This window comes from Prionailurus bengalensis, chromosome D1 (assembly GCF_016509475.1).
Source record: "Prionailurus bengalensis isolate Pbe53 chromosome D1, Fcat_Pben_1.1_paternal_pri, whole genome shotgun sequence".
NCBI classification, from domain to species: Eukaryota; Metazoa; Chordata; class Mammalia; order Carnivora; family Felidae; genus Prionailurus; species Prionailurus bengalensis.
In genome coordinates this window covers 78,634,484-78,652,975 of record NC_057346.1, presented here as the reverse complement: position 1 = coordinate 78,652,975, position 18,492 = coordinate 78,634,484, and the positions used below count along the sequence as shown (strand labels likewise).

The window sequence follows — 18,492 nt, the reverse complement described above, 5'->3', positions numbered from 1 at the left end:
GTCAACTTGACCATTTAAACTTTTAGAGATGTAGCTATGATAGCCAAATGTCTACTTGTAATATTTAATTTAATTTTTTTACACATCCACATTTGAAACCACATTATATAAACAATATATTAGTTTTAAAATATTGTTTATTTCTGTCCCCACATTTCATTAGACAGTTTTATTCAACCTCTTTGCATGCATTTTTAACGTCACTGTCTTAATTGTTGCCAAAGCCACTTTTTGAGCAGTTTTTAAAGATACTAACTTTTCATTCCCATCTCAGTGCCTTGAAATACAGCCCTTTCTAAATTCTAGTTTGATCCTATTACATGTTACTGGAAATTTATCCAAAGCCTAAGTACTCTTTCACGTAACATTAGAAGTTGTTTGTTCTGTTCATTTGTGCTGTAAGTGTATATTAAAGATCTCCAAAATACAGCCACTTATTTATTCAATTGATCTTTAAAGTGATCTTTAAAAGACTTGCTTACAATGACTTTTAAAAGAGATAATTACTAAATTACTTTGTTTTGCCAATTCATATAGGGGACCTTGATAAGTATCCAAAGCTGGCATTCAAGTCCATTCCCAACCAATACATTTTTCTGAAGAACTCTATTTTTTCAAACTAAAGGGGTCTGAAATACAGAGACTTCATAAAGATTCTGGCATAAAGCAACTTACTCTTTTCTGAGGAATAATTTAATTCTTTTATCTTGGACTCAATTTAGGGATATATATATATATATGTATATATATTAAATTTATTCATTTTTCAGAGAGAGAAAGAGAGAGTGTGAGCAGGGGAGGGGCAGAGAGAGAGGGAGACACAGAATCTGAAGCAGGCTCCAGGCTCCAAGCTATCAGCACAGTGCCCGACGCAGGGCTCAAACTCAGGAGCCCAGCCGTGAGATCATGACCTGAGCCTAAGTTGGATTCTTAACCAACTGAGCCACCGGGGCGCCCCTGTGAGGAATAATTTCCAGGACAGATCTGGCTTTATATTGGGGCAGTCATGATAGGTGCAGAGTCAGCAAAGGTAAGGAGGCTGAAATGCAGACAAATGTAAAACTACTTAGGAGAAAGTTTAATTGAATGGCAGCAAGGTTCATGGCATAAGACATGAAGATGTGCTATAGAAAAGAAAAAAAAAACTGTTCTTGACAGGTTGGAAAAAGTTGAATCTAAAAAGATGTAACTTACTATATGGACAAACTTAAAGTCTATAACCTAGATTTCACAATATAATTGCCTAGGTACAGAAAAAAAAAGAACATCTGTTATAAACTCAGTACAGACAGGCAGAAAGATAGACAATTTCTCACAAACTTCGGAGGCTAGGTTTAAGACCATTTAGCGCAATTTGCAGGTCATAGTGCCAAAGAAAAATGCAGGGCTGCTTAAAAATTAAGCGTTTTAAGACAGCAAGAACAGAGCATTAATCTTTTGAAGCATGACTCCCTGGGTGACTGCATAGACCCTGCAACCGTGAAGTTGGCCCTGCACTGGCTATTATTTTAAAGAGGACTTATTCAGAGAGGACTCCTATCTACCTGCTCAGCACAAAAACTTCAGCACAAGCACAGAGCCTGGAACAAAAGAGCACTCAGTGGGTACAGATATCTGTTGAATGAAAGAACAGTCCAGAAGAAAGAGTGGTGAGCCTGTACACATCTCCTTACTAAATAAAAAATAGCACTCTGTCATCAAAAGAGAACAGACTTTAATCGTAAGACATATTTTCAGTATTTAAAGAATATTATGACTTGAAGAGGATCTACTCCCTCAAACTTTATTTTAAAAAATAAAGTCATTAGATAACCCTAAATACCCAAATTAGGCAAAGTTCTTCCATTTACTTTGTAAAACAGTTTCACATCAAAAGGTAAACAGTTGCATTGAAATCAAACTAAATAATTAAAGTTTCTTAATGCCCCAAAATAGATTCCATGACCCACTGTAAACCCAGGAAATGAACAAAACCGAAAATCTGTGAATAATGGTACAAATTAGATCAATGTTGCTATTCTATCTATATTTCTGCACAAGTTGTTTCATTTATGTGGAAAAGCCTACAAGTTAATTCTTTAAGAACTTGCTCTGGTTTTGTATAAATTTACAAAAATAAAACCTAATTATGGAAACATCAAACAAACAGGATGAGCTGTTTTTTAAGATGTGAATGAAATATTTACATCTTTCTATAAATTCTGCTTTATGGAAACACTATAACAGTGAATCTTACTTGCATTAAGAAACTGCATTTAAAATCTAAAACAAAAATCAGCAAATGTTCCTTAGGAAAAAAATGAGGAAAATAATTGGAACGTGAAAAAATTGTGATTTAAATATGGATACCCAGGGTTGTCAGTTTGTGACATAATTAATATGTCATGCTTGAAGTAATATAAAATAATACTTAGTTATTCAGAAATAACTACTATATTTAATATAGAATCTTCCATTATGAATGGCACACTAAAAAAGAGGGTCTGGTCCCACAAGTAAATAAGTTGGAGAAACATTGTATACTATACCTTTGTATAGTATATTCATAATTACTTCAGCATTTTACCAGTTCTGAGTGGCCCTGCAGTAAAGTTAGGTGTTTACCTTTGTTTAACCTTTGTTAGAATGTCCCAAACTTATTTGAACTTGGTACCTATTTTTATGTAAGGGGATAGGGTGGCTTATTTACTTGTTTTATTTTTCACATAAAATTATAAACACTTTGAAACGGTAGTTTCTGGAGTTTACTTTGAGAATTGTAGCTCTATACTGATCAAACATGAACAAACAGGAATATTGACTGTGCTTGCATTTAGTATTCAGGAGTTTTCATAATTTATTTTACAGTTAAATTTTATCCATTTCTGCAAAGGTAATGTTTATGCAAATGTACTGCCTGAACTTGGGAAGTTAATGCTCTTGCCCTTCTGGCTCTTCCTTATACCACACTTTGAGTTTTGTGTCTGGTGCAGGACATTGGCTGACTGTAGTGTAATACAAGTTATCAACCTGGATAATGGGGAGACTTGAAACCGTTCTCAAAGATGTATAATCCAAGGACTGCAGGTGATTTGGGGCACGATGTTCCCTGTGCCACATTAACCTATTGTCTTTCGGCTCCAAACCTGCCCTTCCATATCCTACCTTGTAAATAAAGCCTGGGCTGGGACTCTGCATATTTTATTTCTCTTTAGAAATAAAAAGTTGGAGATCTGGCCAGCTGGAGTCCTGGTAGGTTTAGCCAATCAGGGGGTGAGGATGCTGGAGGGAGATAGGAAGTTGAGTGGAGTGGAGAAGGATCTCACTTGTGCCTGTCTTCTTGCCCTCAGTTGTCACCCCAGCAGTGACACTTCACCTGGCAGTAGCCTTTGTCTCCAGCAACAGTTGTTTCCAGTTTCTATCTTTTCTATACAATCAGAGTTGGTCTTACAGCACCTGCCAGATAGTGCCTCCTAAGAGATCTCTGATCCCCAGCTCTGAAGGATCCCCCCGCCAAACCAACATCCAGGGGTACCAGTTCAGCCTGTCGATATTCCCCTCCTCAGAGGTCTGATTCCCAATTTGTGGGCTCCCTCCTCAAAGCCTGTAGAGTCTGACAACCTCAGCCTCTTCGCCAACCTTATCATCATGTAGAGGAGAATGAGTTTATTTTATGAGGCCCATGAGGACAGAACTAGAAATAGTGGATTGAAGTAAGAGGTTACAATAATTACAGGCGCCAAAAACCTGAAGGGACTGCACTGAATTCCCTATCCATTAATCACAAGGATTTGCCACAAAATTAACATATTAACGGAACATGTGTCCTTATTACTACTCCCAACACACTGTTTTACTTTTTTATTGTTGCTAGTTTGTCGACTTTCCTTGAGGGCAGCGAATGAGTTTATTTATCTTTGTATTCCCAGGACCTAGTGAGATCTGTAATAGTAAGTACCCAAAACATATGTTCTTGAGGCAACATGGCATATTAGAAAAATCACAGGATTTCCAATCAGTTTCTGGAGCGTGATCATGAGCAAGATCACGCAATTTTTCTAAGTTGTATTCTTCCCAGAGAGGAGAGTTGCAGGAAGTGGCCAATGGTTTTCAGCACCCTGGGTGAGTAAGATTATTTAATTTTCCCAAGCCTAACTCTTCCAAGAGAAATCTCTGCAGCTTCTAACACGAAGCAAATGTCATGTAATAGAAAATGCCCACTGGATTCCGTAGGAAGATCACCAGAGACCTACTTTGAAACAAGTACCAATGGGGGTTGAAGGTTGCAGTAAGCCAAATATTGCATTAGGCGTAAAGAGGAACGGGAATCCGATCTCATCCAGCAGCTTTTAGGATTATTTATTGTAAATAGAGGGGATGGGCAATAGTTACAATTAGCTGTTGTTCAAAGGGCTTTGGTTTATTACCTTAAATAGGGGATGAGTTGAGCATCTTGCATTTAATTGTTTAAAGAAAGCAGGCAAGATACAGATGTTAGCAAGGGGAGGGAATAATCTAGGGCAAGGTCTCTGAGGAGGCTTGTAAGAGGAAAATGGCATGGGAACAAAAATGAACAGATTTGTTCAAGACAAAAACAGAAGGGCAACAACTTTTTCAATTTAATGGGGTTACAGGGAAAAAAGAATAATGTGGATACAGACAATGTTATAGACTTACAGGTGGGAAGGAATTGAGGTAGCCCCAGTCTGGGCTTTTAAAAGCAATTGGCGGCCCAGCACCATGATCAAACAGCACAGGTCCCGTTAGCAGACTCTGTGTATTTAAGTCCCAGTGCCTAACCTCGGGCAAGTTGTTTAACCTACTAACGCCTTCTTTTCCCAGATGTCAATAACCATGCTCTTGTTCTCTCGGGTTGTTGCAAGAAGTTGATGATTTAATATATATGCACTCATCTAACAGTGCTGAGCATAAGCTCTACTGAAGCTTTAGCCACTCTCGGTGTGTGAAGCAAGAGTTGTCCTAGTTCTGCTGAAAGTGTCTGGAGGACAGTGGGCTCAGAGATTTCAACAGAGGAGAGACAGTTTGAAGGAACATTGCCGAGTGAAAAAAAGAAAAAGCAAGGCAAACATAAAAGAGGTGGGAAGCAGTGGTGAAAACCCAGTTTAAGTTGGAGATGATGTCTAGGCAATTGTGACAATTCTCAAATTTCCCCCTCTTTAGCCCGGTGATTGACAGGGATGATGCAGATAGCTGGATAGACCCAACTGGAAGTCAAGACGGAAGAACAACCAGGAGATGGAACTGAGAACCCGATGACAGGCTGAAGTGAAGGACCATGGAACTAAGTTAGAGGTCCACAGAAAGAGGGCAGAGTTGAGGAGTAAACTCTGTTTATTGTATCATGTGCTTGTCTGAGCAAGAGTACTGGCAGAACAGGCAATTGTGGTAACCCAGCAGCTCTGATCCCACAGTGGCACTGGGGGGTGGGGGGAGGGGGCCGCAGGGGAAGACAAAGAGAATTGTGACGCGGCCGGGCAGGGCTCCGGGGTGTCGCGTGGTGTACCCCTCAGTGACTTGGTCCTGGTCAGGACCAGGGGCTTTTGCCGAGCGGGGGATGCTCCAAAGCTCAGCAGCATGTGTCTGTGCTGTAGGGGGGACGAAGCCATCCAAGTGAACCCCGTGAGTTCTCCAAGACCCCAAACCCAATTTGTCTGCCCCTTTCCCAGGCCATGTGCCTGGGACACTTGCGATTACTGATCACTGGCAATTACGCCCAGTGTGGGCGCTTTGGTGCTGGGGGCTGAGAATCCCGGGTGAGGTAGACAGGCTAGTTCCCGAAGGAGGAAAAGCTTCCCTTTGTGCCCACTAGAAACCAGGCACCCTCAGTCGTTTGTCCCGGAGGTGGGATGGGGCTTACAGAAGTGGGGGTGGGGCAGAATAAGTTTCTCAATATTCAGATGGGGAGGAGATTGCTTTTGGGTCTTTGGGCTAAACAACTGGAGCAAAATGAGGGGAGCGGAAGGTATTTAAAGCACAATTTAGAAATTAGTGGAAGGTGTGGGAACCCCAGAAAGTAAAGCCAAGCTCCCTGTGTCTCAGAAAACCATACTACTTGCTGGGGTTCCTTAATCATCCTGAGGACCAGCAGAAACATAATTTTCTGATTGCTCATACCTGTCTTTCCTTCCATGATAAATCGCAGTATGCTACGTGGTCTTTGTAACATGATTCAGAGCTGACTCTTTTTTCTCGTGATATTATTGCCATCTTCCACTCTGATTTTCACCTTCATGTTCTTATTCTGATCCTGCCTTTTGCAAATTGAGATAATAAGCATATATTACATAAATAAAAAGCAGTAGCATAGGCTTCCCATTATAATAACTGAATAGTTGTTTGCTCATGATTTTTATGGTTTTGTTTTAATTTTACATATTATGTAGGAAGGGCCAAGACAGCAACACCCTTCAGATGTCACTGCACGGCAGGTAATGTTTAAATAAATAACTCTGGGGACATTTGGGTGGCTCGGTTTGTTGAGTGTCCAGCTTCAGCTCAGGTCATCCTCTCATGGTTCCTGAGATCGAGCCCCACAGCAGGTTCACTGCTGTCAGTGCAGAGCCCGCTTCAGATCCTCTGTCTCCCTCTCCCTCTGTGCCTTCCCCACTCATGCTGTCACTCTGAAAAATAAAAAATAAATAATTCTGGGTACTTCAAGATTGTGACTTTATCTTGTTCCTTTACGTGCAGGGGTCTCTAATATGATAGAACTTTTACTAGCTAGATACTTCTGGGTTATCTTTCACAGGACTGTGACTACTATTAGAATGAGTCTTCATGAGAATAACCTAAATGCTTTGTATTCTTGGTTTTTTTAACATAATAGGAATACAATGGCTGGATAATAGCACAAGACAATGTTTCATTGTTATAAAGTAATACCATGTAGGTTTCAAAGCAATTACACCAATTGCACTCCCACTGGAAGTGGATAAAATTTTTAGTATGCATATACTCTGCATCCTAATACTCTTCCTCATCTTCAGAGTGTTCTAGTTTGATCCCTTAAGGTCTCTGTTACTTAAAGATGGCATAAAATGGGAACATAAAAATTTCTGCTTGGCATATGCAGTGTTTAAGGTAACTAAAGAATATGCATAAATTTTGTTTTCTTATTTCTATAAAGGAAATTCCTTTGGGGGGTTTAATGACATTATTTTCATGTTATTGTTTTTAAGGTTTTTTTGTTTGTTTGTTTGTTTGTTTTGAGAGAAAGAGAGAGACAGACAGAAGCAGAGAGAGGGTGAGAGAGAATCCTAAGAGTTGGGCACTTAACCCAACTGACTGAACCAACCTGACTGAACCAGCCCCATGCCCCAAATGAATATGACTTCAAAATAAAACACACACACACACACACACACACACACACACACACACACACACACACACATATATATGAGTCAGGGGTCCCATAGTTGGTGAAATGGGAATCGAGAGTAAATAGTCTCGAGCCCCTTGGTGACTCAGTCGGTGAGCACTCGACTCTTGATTTCGGTTCAGGTCATGATCTCACAGTTTGTGAGAGAGAGCTCCACGTGAGGCTCCATGCTGACAGAGCAAGGCCTGCTTGGGATTCTCTCTCTCTCTCTCTCTCTCTCTCTCTTTCTCTCTCTGCCCCTCCTCCATTCTTCCTCTCAAAATAAATAAACTTTTAAAAAGAGAGAGAAAGAGAGAGAGAGAGAGACGAAACAGGCTCATTTGAAAACTCTAGGGATGCCCTAGGGTGTTTTCTTCATCTAGGAACCACACATTTGAAAAAGGATTTTTTTCCTACTTTTACATAGCTATGTACTGGTTGTATTTATATTTTTTACTGACATTAAAAATATACAATCAGCATGTTAACTTTTTGTTATAAAAAGTATTATTTGTTTTCCTTCCTTTTAATTTTCCAAAAGTTCAGAGATAAACGTATTGAGAATATGCAAAACCTAAGGAAACAGAAGAGGAAACTCAGTAAACGGTTTACAAGACCTGCTCCTATTCCAGAACCAGGACTCCTAGTAAGTACAACATAGAGACTTCACTGAAATCAACAGCTCCTTAAATGCAAAACACATCCTTATTTTTAATTTATGCAGTACTCTAAATTTTGTGTTTCCCCTTTCCTTTGAGAAATGTGTAATAGTAGTCTGGGAAGTCACCTTAAAACTCCTCTAATCAAATTCTCATCTATTATTTAAGTCAATCTCTCTCTCTCTCTCTCTCTCTCTCTCTCTCTCTCTCTGGCTGGGTAAAGTGTACTTTATTGATGGTACATGACAAGGTAGGGCTCTTTAAGCCCCTCTCCTTCTTCAGGGGCTCTATGATGGATTTCAGCCCAGGAGATTTTCAGTGTGTCGGTGGATGAGTTGGGGCAAGGACTCCAGGCAGCTGAGGGCTTCTCTCTTACTCTTGTCCTCTCCCTGGGTCTGGGGGTTCTCATTCTTTGGAGGACATGTGGACCATAAGGTCTACCACCCAGATGCTGTAGCTGAATTCATTGTTGTACCAGGAAATGAGCTTTACAAAGGGGTCCCTGAGAGCAATGCCAGCCCCAGCATCAAAGGTGGAAGAGTGGCCGTCACTATTAAAGTTGCAGGAGACAACCAGGTCAGTGTAGCCCACCTTCTTGATGTCATCATATTTGACAGCTTTCCCCAGGGAGATCAGATTCATGACTGACACACTGGGGGTGTGGACATGGATCGTGCCAGTGAGCTTCCCATTCAGCTCAAGGATGACCTTGCACACAGTCTTGGTGATGCCAATAGAAGCTCCTCAGCCATCAGCCACAGCTTCCCAGAGGTCCAAGGTCTTTTGGATGGCAGTTATGGCATGGACTGTGGTCATAAGTCCCTCCATGACATGAAAGTTGTCATGGATGACATTGGCCCAAGGGGCCCAGCAGTTGGTGATGCAGGAGGCATTGCCAATAACCTTGAAGCAGTTGTCATACTTCTCATGGTTCACACCCATCATAAACATGGAGGCATTAGCAGAAGAGACAGATATGATGACCTTCTTGGCTCCACCCTTCAAGCACGCCCCAGCCTTCTCCATGGTGGTGAAGACACCAGTGAACTCCACAACATATTCAGCAAGAGCATCACCCCATTTGATGTTGGTGGGATCTTGCTCCTGCAAGATGGAGATGGGCTTTCCATCAATAACACATTTCAGTTCTCAGCCTTGACTGTGCCATTGCATTTGCCAGGGTAGAATCATCATACTGGAACATGTAGGACATGTAGTTGAGATCAATGAAGCAGTAATAGATGATGATGATATCTGGTTTTTCAGAGTTAAAAGCAGCGCTGATGACCAGGAACCCATTATGTCCAAATACATTTATTTTAACCTTCACCATTATATCTCAGGGACCAGCTGGCACTTCACAAAAAGAAGTGGCTCTCTGTCCAATGGAGAGAAGTAGAGAGCCTATTTAAATCTCCTTTGCAGATTGTTTCCTGGAGATGATGGGGTTTACTGAAAAGACTAAAATCTTATATACTACATCACTCTGGTTTTCAGTTTTTGCTTTACCATATATGACCTTGACTTCCCCAAATCATTACTTAAATCTTTTGGATTGTATTATTTAGAAAATAAATTACAAAATCTTCTGCCAAATAGTTATTCAGCCTAGGCTTAATCACTTGCAACATCAGAACAATCTACACCAATTACAGCTCATTCCATTTTTGCATATATTTGATGTGGATTTATTTATTTATTTATTTACTTATTTACTTACTTATTTATATATTTTTTTAGCTTTTTTTAAGTTTACTTTACTTATTTTGAGAGAGAGAGCATGGGAGGGGCAGAGAGAGAGGGAGAGAGAATTCCAAGTAGGCCCCACACTGTCAGCATGGAGCCTGGTGTGGAGCGCAAACTCACAAGATCATGACCTGAGCTGAAATCAAGAGTTGGATGCTTAACTGACTGAGCCCCTATTCTTGACAAGAATTCAAAAGTGCTTCCACATAACATGTCATAATGCCTCCATGAGCCTTTTACATGTAGTATTAATTATATTTCTTGTACCCAGACATGAATCCAATTGCCCTCCATTTTAAAGCCCTTCAGACACTTGAGGACAACTGTTACCCTCCTTCATATTTAGGCTTTTTTTTAGGGTGAAAATCCCCATTTTCCTCATACATTCCTCTTTCACCTTAGTAGTGAGCCCTGGCCTTATTCAGGCAATCTCCAGGATTAGGATTATATTATATTATAGAAAAATTTAGGAAAAATTTTATTTCCAATAATTATGATTTTTTTCCTGTTGGTTTTCTTTTTGAAAGAAAATATTTTACAAGCACAACTAATGAATAATTATGTAAAATAGGAATTGCTAACTTTAGCTCTTTATAACAGAAACTCAACTTCAGTGGTTTAATCATATTAGAGTATATGTTGTCTCCAAAGAAGAACTCCTGACCTAGGCAGTCTAAAACTGACATGTTGGCTCCAAAAATCACCAAAGAAGTCCCAGGTTCCCTCTGTCTTTATGATCCTTCAAACTTCTCATATGATTTTTATTCTCATGGTCTCAAAAAGGCTTCCACAATGGTAGATACAGTGTCTACATTCCAAGAGAAAAAATTATAGGACAGAGGACAAAAAGCTCATACCAGCAGTTGAGTCAACTATAATAAATTTTATCAATAAAATGAAATTACTAAATTCTAAAATAGAAAGCACCAGGCCCAGATAGGTTCCCTGGTGAACTCTACCAGACATTTAAAAGGGAAATTACACGAGTTCTCTACAATCTCTTGCAGAAAATAGAAGCACAGAGAAAACTTCCTCACTTATTATGTGAGGCCAGCATTACTTACTCTAATACCTAAACCAAAGACATTACAAGAAAAGAAATGACAGACTACTGTCTCTCAAAGCACAGATACAAAAATCTTCAATAAAATATTAACAACTTATATACATTGTTGGATTTAATTTGTTTTTATAGTTTGTAATTGTCCCACAGTTCTTAGGTATTCTATTCCCTTTTTTTTCCTCTCATCCTTTTTTCTTTTTTCTGTTTAGTTTGGATAGGTTTTTTTAACATAGTGTCAAGCTCCAATTCTTTTCTCTACTGTGTCAGTCTACTGATGAGAGCCCATCAATGGCATTCTTAATGTATGCCAGTGTTTTAGATTTATAGCATTTGCTTTTAATTCTCTCTTAGAATTTTTTTTTCCTTACATTACTCATCTGTTTTTGCATCTTGTCCATTTTGCCAGTAGAGTCCTTAGTGTATTGATCATTTTTATTTCATTTTTAAATTCTTTTTAATGTTTATTTTTGAGAGACAGCAAGTGGAGGAGGGGAAGAGAGAGGGGGAGGGACAGAGAATCCCAAGCAGGCTACGCTGTTACAGAGCCCCATGTGGGCTCACATGAACTGTGAGATCATGGCTTAAGCTGAAATCAAGAGTTGGATGCTTAACTGAGCCACTCAGGCACCCCTGGTCATAATTATTTTAAATTCCCAACCTGATCATTCCAAAATCTCTACCATATCTGAGTCTGGATCTGATGCTTGCTTTATCTCTTCAGGCTGTTTTTTGTTTTTGTTTTTACTTTTTAGCATGCCTTATATTTTGTTGTTGTTGTTAAGGGCCAGACATGATACATTGAGTAAGTTAGAAACTGAGATAGACAAACCTTTAGTGTGAGATTTTGTGTTTATCTGGCTAGGATTTAGGCTATGTTTTCTGTGTGCTGTACCTGTAGTGTCAGAGGTGAAAATTTACTCTGGTGTCCTTATATTTGTGTCTCGTCTTGTATTTGAGTTCCCCTGGAGACTCTTTCTAAGCAGGAACTGAGGCTTGCAGCACTTTACGTTGGACTTTTCTGATACTGTATAGGAGCCTTACTAATGTGGTGGCAAACTGTGGGGGAAAGAGAAGCCTATGATTAGGTCTCAGGCTTTTAGTGAGTCTGTGTCCTTAGAACTATTGAGCTACATTTACCCTTAAGTGAAACAGGGAGTCTATAGGGAACTGGAGTTGGGTATTTCTCTCTGCCATGTAGAAGAGTCTGGATTCAGCTATTCCCCTTCCCCAGGTCAGTGAGGGTTTAATAAAGCCCAAATTGTTTAGGTTCTGATAAAATAGTTTCCCTTGAGGGCCCTATTAAGGAGAAGAGAGAGCCCTGGAGAATTTCAAAATAGTTGCTTTTCCCCTCCTACTGCTGGATGCGAAAGGAGGTTTTTCCCTGATTATCACAGTAAGACCTGGTGGGGCTCCTGGAGGTAAAACTCAAGGAAATATGGGGGCTTCCCTAAGACTGGCCCCCCACCCTGAGTTTTTAACTTTGAAGCTTATCCATACTGAGGTGCAGCAATTCGTCCACTAAAGTTTGAGTGTTCCTATTGGGACAGTGTTGGCTCCAGGAGCATCATTGGTCTCTCCAGGTTCCAGGACAGCAGTGTGTCCCATGACCTCAATTCTCTGATGGATGTAGAAGAGTTGTTGATTTTCAGTTGGTTCAACATTTTTCTAATGAGGATGGGACTGATGATTTCCAAGTTCTTTTACATGTCAGTCTGGAAACCCCCACTTATATTTCTTTTGTCCAAATGGAGTCACTGGCCACCCCTAGCTGCAAGTATGTATAGAGTGGTGAAATATTCAACTGGCTTCTTTGCTGCTCTGAAGAGAATCAAGACTCCATTAGCGTGGAGGAAAGTGCCTTCCTTTTTCAGGCTGTGATGGTCTTCGTTCTAAAATTCACCCTCCTCTTTAGTTTTGGACTAACTACAAATTATTAGTAACAGTTTAACCCTTCAGCATCCCCCGCCCCTTCATTTGTCTTTGCATAGTCAAAGGAGCTTTCGGTTGCCACCTACAAATCCAGGATCCTCAACCTTACAGAGTCACTGCACTGTCTTAAATATCCACACAGCTCTTTCCTTGCTGATAGGCTAGTGTTTGTAATACCGCCACATAATCATGGCCTCTTAGATATGCATTGAAATACGCTCGCACAACATATTTTATATCGGAACAGTTATGCTTTGGGAAAGTATAATAATAAGGGATGTGAGGGAGAAGGCAGCAGTGATTCTTGCAACCACCTTTCTAGAGGGCATGGCAATTGCCACTACTTCTGAGCCTTTTAACTTTTTTTTTTTAATGTTTTATAACGTTTATTTACTTTTGAGACAGAGAGAGAGCATGAACGGGGGAGGGGCAGAGAGAGAGGGAGACACAGAATGTGAAGCAGTGAGCCTTTTAACTTTTAATTTATGTACACACATTAGTTTGGTTAATTTTTCCAACCTCATTGCCAGTTCAGGTATCTCCTGCCAGGAATCTTCTCTCCTTGTGACTTGCCCCTCAGCAACACACCGTTTAGGATTTCTCCATTAAAAAACTCCTTTTTTTTTCCTTGAGCTGCCAGATTTTTTTTATAGAAGCATCTACAAAATTGTTCTATATCAATTATCCAACCAACTTACTTGAGCTTTCAGAGACAACTAAAATGTCTCCAAGTAAATAAAAATATAGAATATAAAATGTATGACATATGAGAAGCCTGAGTTCAATCTAGTACTTAATTCTCCTTACTACAAGGATTCTGGAATTGTCTTCAAAGAATCTAGATATTTTCCTTCGGCAGTATTAGGTAGTCATGAGAGCTCTTATATCCTGTAAGACAGAAAATGCACCCTTCTACCAAGAAAGAACATCAGGGGCCTCAAAGCCCCAAAGTACACCCTAGGCTAAAGGGCCTCTCCCCACTCCCCACAGGGTAATAATGGCAGGGAGGTACTGTGAAAACCCTGTTCTAGTGTTTCTTCTATATGTTGACCAAGAGGTTTACTGTATCATATTAAGGCTTGAACTCTCAGTGCTTCTCAAATGTGGTCAGGCCCAATTTTGTCTGATTTGGTTTGGTTTTGTCTAATTTTCAAATCATTGTGGACACGTGATCGTTTTGTAACACGTGGTCAAAATGTCACAGCATTTTCAAATTGTTTCAAGTGAACGTAAATGTTTACTCTCAGTTTGTCTAACTGATCTTGTTGCAAAGCTGTAATGACGATAAGCAAACCAGACCGCACAGGGTAACACGGCACTCAACTGTACTGATCCTTGCGCTTTGCTTTTTCTTCTCTTACATCTTCTGCAAATTGTCGGGTTGTCAACAGCATCCCTACTAATACCCTCTCCTCTTTTTCTTTATTCTTAAATTGACCTTTGGCTTCAGGAAAATATACAACAACAGTATTTGTACAACTTAAATGGTTTGGGATGAAAATAAAAACCTGAGTCCATACAGGTATTTTCAACATACGGGGTGTGCCCAGGCGAAGAGAGGATATGCCTGATAAGGCTAGAGCACCTAGATGTAAAAAGTTTGAAAGGTGTTTTGGTTTTGGTTTTTGTCTGTCTAAAGTCTCTATAACAAAATTATCTCTTAATTATATCATTACTAATCATAATCATGGATATTAAAATAATCCTGAAATAGTATTTGATGGTTAAATTCCTGCCAATACTGGTATATGAACTCTTTCTATTTCCACTTATTTATCCCTGTTGTTCACTGTAAGTCATTTCAAGACTTAAAACACTCTCAACAGATACCTATAATATGCTTTCGCAACCACAAGCCATAAGACTGGAAAAGAAAAAAGAAAACCCCTATGCTTAACATCTCCATCATATCCATTATGTTTAGAAACGACTTTAACCCTTCCTCCAAACTGTTATTTTTCATTTCTACAAATTCTTCCTGTTTATAGTTAGTGTTTGTTACCTGACTCATAGGGGAAAAAAAATCTTTATATCATATTCATTCCCTGTAATGAGTTATTTGATAACAGTGCCTTTCATATTTGGTTATTATCTGAATGTGACATTGCTATAATTTAGAATAGCATTTCTAAATGCTCTTTATAAAATTCTTTTTATATAAGAAAGTATACTCCCTCTCGAGGCCTTTCCCAAATAATTTATAGCTTTATATAAAATTTTCTTTGTATACATTTTAATTGAATCTATTTTTCTTTATGTATTTTAATTTCTTCTAGTGGTCATAAAGCTGGAATCTGTACAGAAGAAATCATGCCAGACCATAACATGCAGATTTATAACATCAAGTGACATCTCATAATTTGACTTCATTTGAAACATAAAGGCAATACTCTGTCATTTCAGCAAAATAAATGCAGTGCAACCATGTAACATCCAAACCACAGGGTCTAGAATTTTATTAAATACCATAATTCATTATCACCATTTTTTTCCTGTGGTAAATTTGGGAGTTTCTGCTTTTTCAACGAATAATAAAATATACAGGTCCTTAAAAATTATATACTCCTGTTTAAATTTCTGCATGGAAATATATCACCTATCTAAAGATTTAGAATTATGCTTTAACAAAAGGGGAAAAGATATTTTCTCTGCTGTATATTTATAACGACTTGTGTTTAAATAAAACGTTTAAAATCTTTACACAGTCCCTAAGTTTATTTATTTTGAAAAAGAGAGAGTAGAGGAGGGGTAGAGAGAGGAGAGAGAGGCTCCCAACCAGACTCCACACTGCGAGGGCAGATCCCGATGTGGGGCCTGAACCCATGAACTGTGAGATCATGACCTGAGCTGAAACCACGAGTTGGATGCTTAACTGACTGAGCCACTCAGACTCCCCAGAAAGAGTTTTAATATAACTAAAGCCTATACTATATCTCCATACTGCAAATGAGCTATCATGTGATTAAAATTTTCATTTAAGGTAAAATTTAAATACTGAATTAAATTTTACTTTTATGTATAAATAATAATCACATCTATCTTTGTAAAATGCTGTCTTAATTTCATAAGTAATTTCTAACATGCAAATAGAATTATCACAATTATTTTATAAACAAAGTACTGACTGCTGAATTAATAAAAACATTATATTTGATAACTGATTTGCAGTCTCCAAAATAAAATTTAAAGTAAAGTACAGGGATGGGTCACCTGGGTGGCTCAGTCAGTTGAGTGTCTGACCTCAGCTCAGGTCATGATCTCGCAGTTCAAAAGTTCCAGCCCCACATCAGGCTCTGTGCTGACAGCTCAGAGTCTGGAGCTTGCTTCAGATTCCGTGTGTGTGTGTGTGTGTGTGTGTGTGTGTGTGTGTCTCAAAAATAAATAAACATTTAAAAAAATAAATACATAAAGTACAGGGAATTCTTATTCTGGGTTAAAGGAAGTTATTGGAATTATGCTTTCACACTAACAACTAGAAAACAGGACAAAATACTAAAAACAAAATTTCAGAAATTAGGCAAAAGTCAAAAAGAGCTGTGATCTCTAAGAGAGCAGAAACAAAATGAATCCCATTTACTGCCTAGAGAAGTGTTCCAGATCTTGATGCAGAGAAGAGGACCATAAGCAGAGCACAGTAGTTTTCCTGAGGTAAAGATGAACTCTGAGGAACAAAGATAAGAATTCAGGAATCTTGGGGTAACTGGAAGTTGTAGGGCCAAATTCCAGAAAGTAAGGAACTACTCAAAGTACTTTGTAGATCTGCAATGGCTTGTATTGAGTCTTTGTTGATGCTAAACTGCATGTGCATACGGTGAAACTCAAAAAGATCATACCTGTTTACTCTCTGTCTACTATCAGTGTCCAATGTCTATTATCCAATCAAAATTTCTAGGCATGCCAAGAAGCAGGAAATTGTAACACATAATCAAAAGGAAATCAGGCCATTGGAAACAGACACAAAATGAAAAGAGATGACAGAATTAGAAGAATTAAACATCTATTATAAATACGTTGGCTATGCTCAGCAATTTAAAGAAAAACATGAATATAACAAGAATGAAATGAAAGATATTATATTATATTATATTATATTATATTATATTATATTATATTTTACTACTTTATTTTATTTTATTTTATTTTATTGAGAGAAAGACATAGCACAAGCAGGGGAACAGCAGAGACAGAGGGAGACACAGAATCTGAAGCAGACTCCAGGCTCCAAGCTCTCAGCATGGAGCCCAACATGGGGCTTGAACTCACAAATGGTGAGATCATGACCCAAGCCAAAGTCAGATGCCCAAATGACTGACCCACCCAGGCGCTCCAAATGAAAGATATTATAAAGAACTAAATAGAACTTTCATAACTGAGAAATATCTGAAATTTTAAAATTCACTGAGTGATATTAACAGTATATTAGATGTAAAAAAGAAGTCACTGAAATTGAAGATATAGCAGATATAGCAATAGCTATAGGAAAAAAAAAACTAGGAAAATGATTAGCTCCTTGTTGAACTTTGAGACAATTTCAAGTGGTCTAACATATGAATAACTGGGAAGGTCTGAATGCGGGATGATGGGAGTGAAAAAAATTCCCAAAAAGTTTCCAAATTTGATGAAAATGAATTTCATGGATCCAAAAAGTTTAATAAAAACCAAGATAAAAACCAAGAATTACCAAATTACCTGATATAATCAAACTGCTGAAAAGCATTGAAAAGAGAAAGGAAAGCATCAGGGGGGACTGGGGCACATTAAATATGGAGAAACAAGTTTAAGAAAACCACAAACCTAATTAGAAACCAGGTAAATCAAAAGGATATCTTTAAAGGGAAAAAAAAAGTCAACTTCAAGTTTTATATGGAACAAAAATATCCTTTAAAACTGAAAGCAAAAGTACAGAATATTTTCTCCAGAAAAGAAGAGCCAAAAAAAAAAATTATTACCCACAGATGCAGGAGACAGTTCTTCAGGTAGAAGAAAAATTATATCAGATAAATTTTTGGATCTTCACAAAATAATTAAGAGCTCTGGGAATGATACATACATGAGTAAGCATAAGAGAAATGTATTCTAATTTTTAATTAAAAAATAATTGTTTTAAGCAAAATTAATGTATTGTGATATTAATAACATGCAGGGATAAGATGTATGACAATAACAAAGGGTGGGAGAGGATTGATGGAAAAACAATTCAATGAAAGCTTCTTATATTTTACACAAATAATTACATTGTTTGAAGGGAGACTCAGATGTGTTAAGGAAATGTATTGTAAATACTAGAGAAACTACACACACACAAAGACATATAGCCATTAGTGAAGATAAAAATGGAATGCTGAAAATCCATCCAAAGAAGATAGAAAAATAAGCAAAAAAGAAAAAAGAACAGATTTGAAAATAAAGAAAACAAATGGCAAGATTATCAATACCAAATTGATTATTAGCTACATTAAATGTAAATGGTCTAAGGATTCCAACTAAAAGAAAGTAGCAAGAACTGTGAAGGATTTGAGACTTTATTTTCATAAGATAAGAGGTCAGACTGTCATACCTTCAAAGATGTTGCAGGAAACAAAGGACTTTGTTACCTCAAGTACATGCTTACATTGGTTTCCCTTGGTAAGAGGTATGTCCAGGTGAATGCTGTGCACACAGTGGGTTTGTGTCACAGCTAAAGTAACCCCAATCTTATATAAAGAGTTACTAGCAAATCTATCCAACTTTTGTTC

General features: G+C 38.3%; 1 long non-coding RNA gene and 1 pseudogene across 1 annotated transcript; one reads left to right on the top strand and one right to left on the bottom strand.

The window, feature by feature from the left end:
- The first annotated feature begins 5,547 nt into the window (after positions 1-5,547).
- Positions 5,548-8,007, top strand: LOC122483631. The gene is made up of 3 exons (XR_006297431.1): positions 5,548-5,619; positions 6,384-6,428; positions 7,907-8,007. It is a non-coding gene; the product is annotated as an uncharacterized LOC122483631 (long non-coding RNA).
- An 87-nt stretch (positions 8,008-8,094) lies between these two features.
- Positions 8,095-9,544, bottom strand: LOC122483630 (annotated as a pseudogene).
- Positions 9,545-18,492: the final 8,948 nt, after the last annotated feature.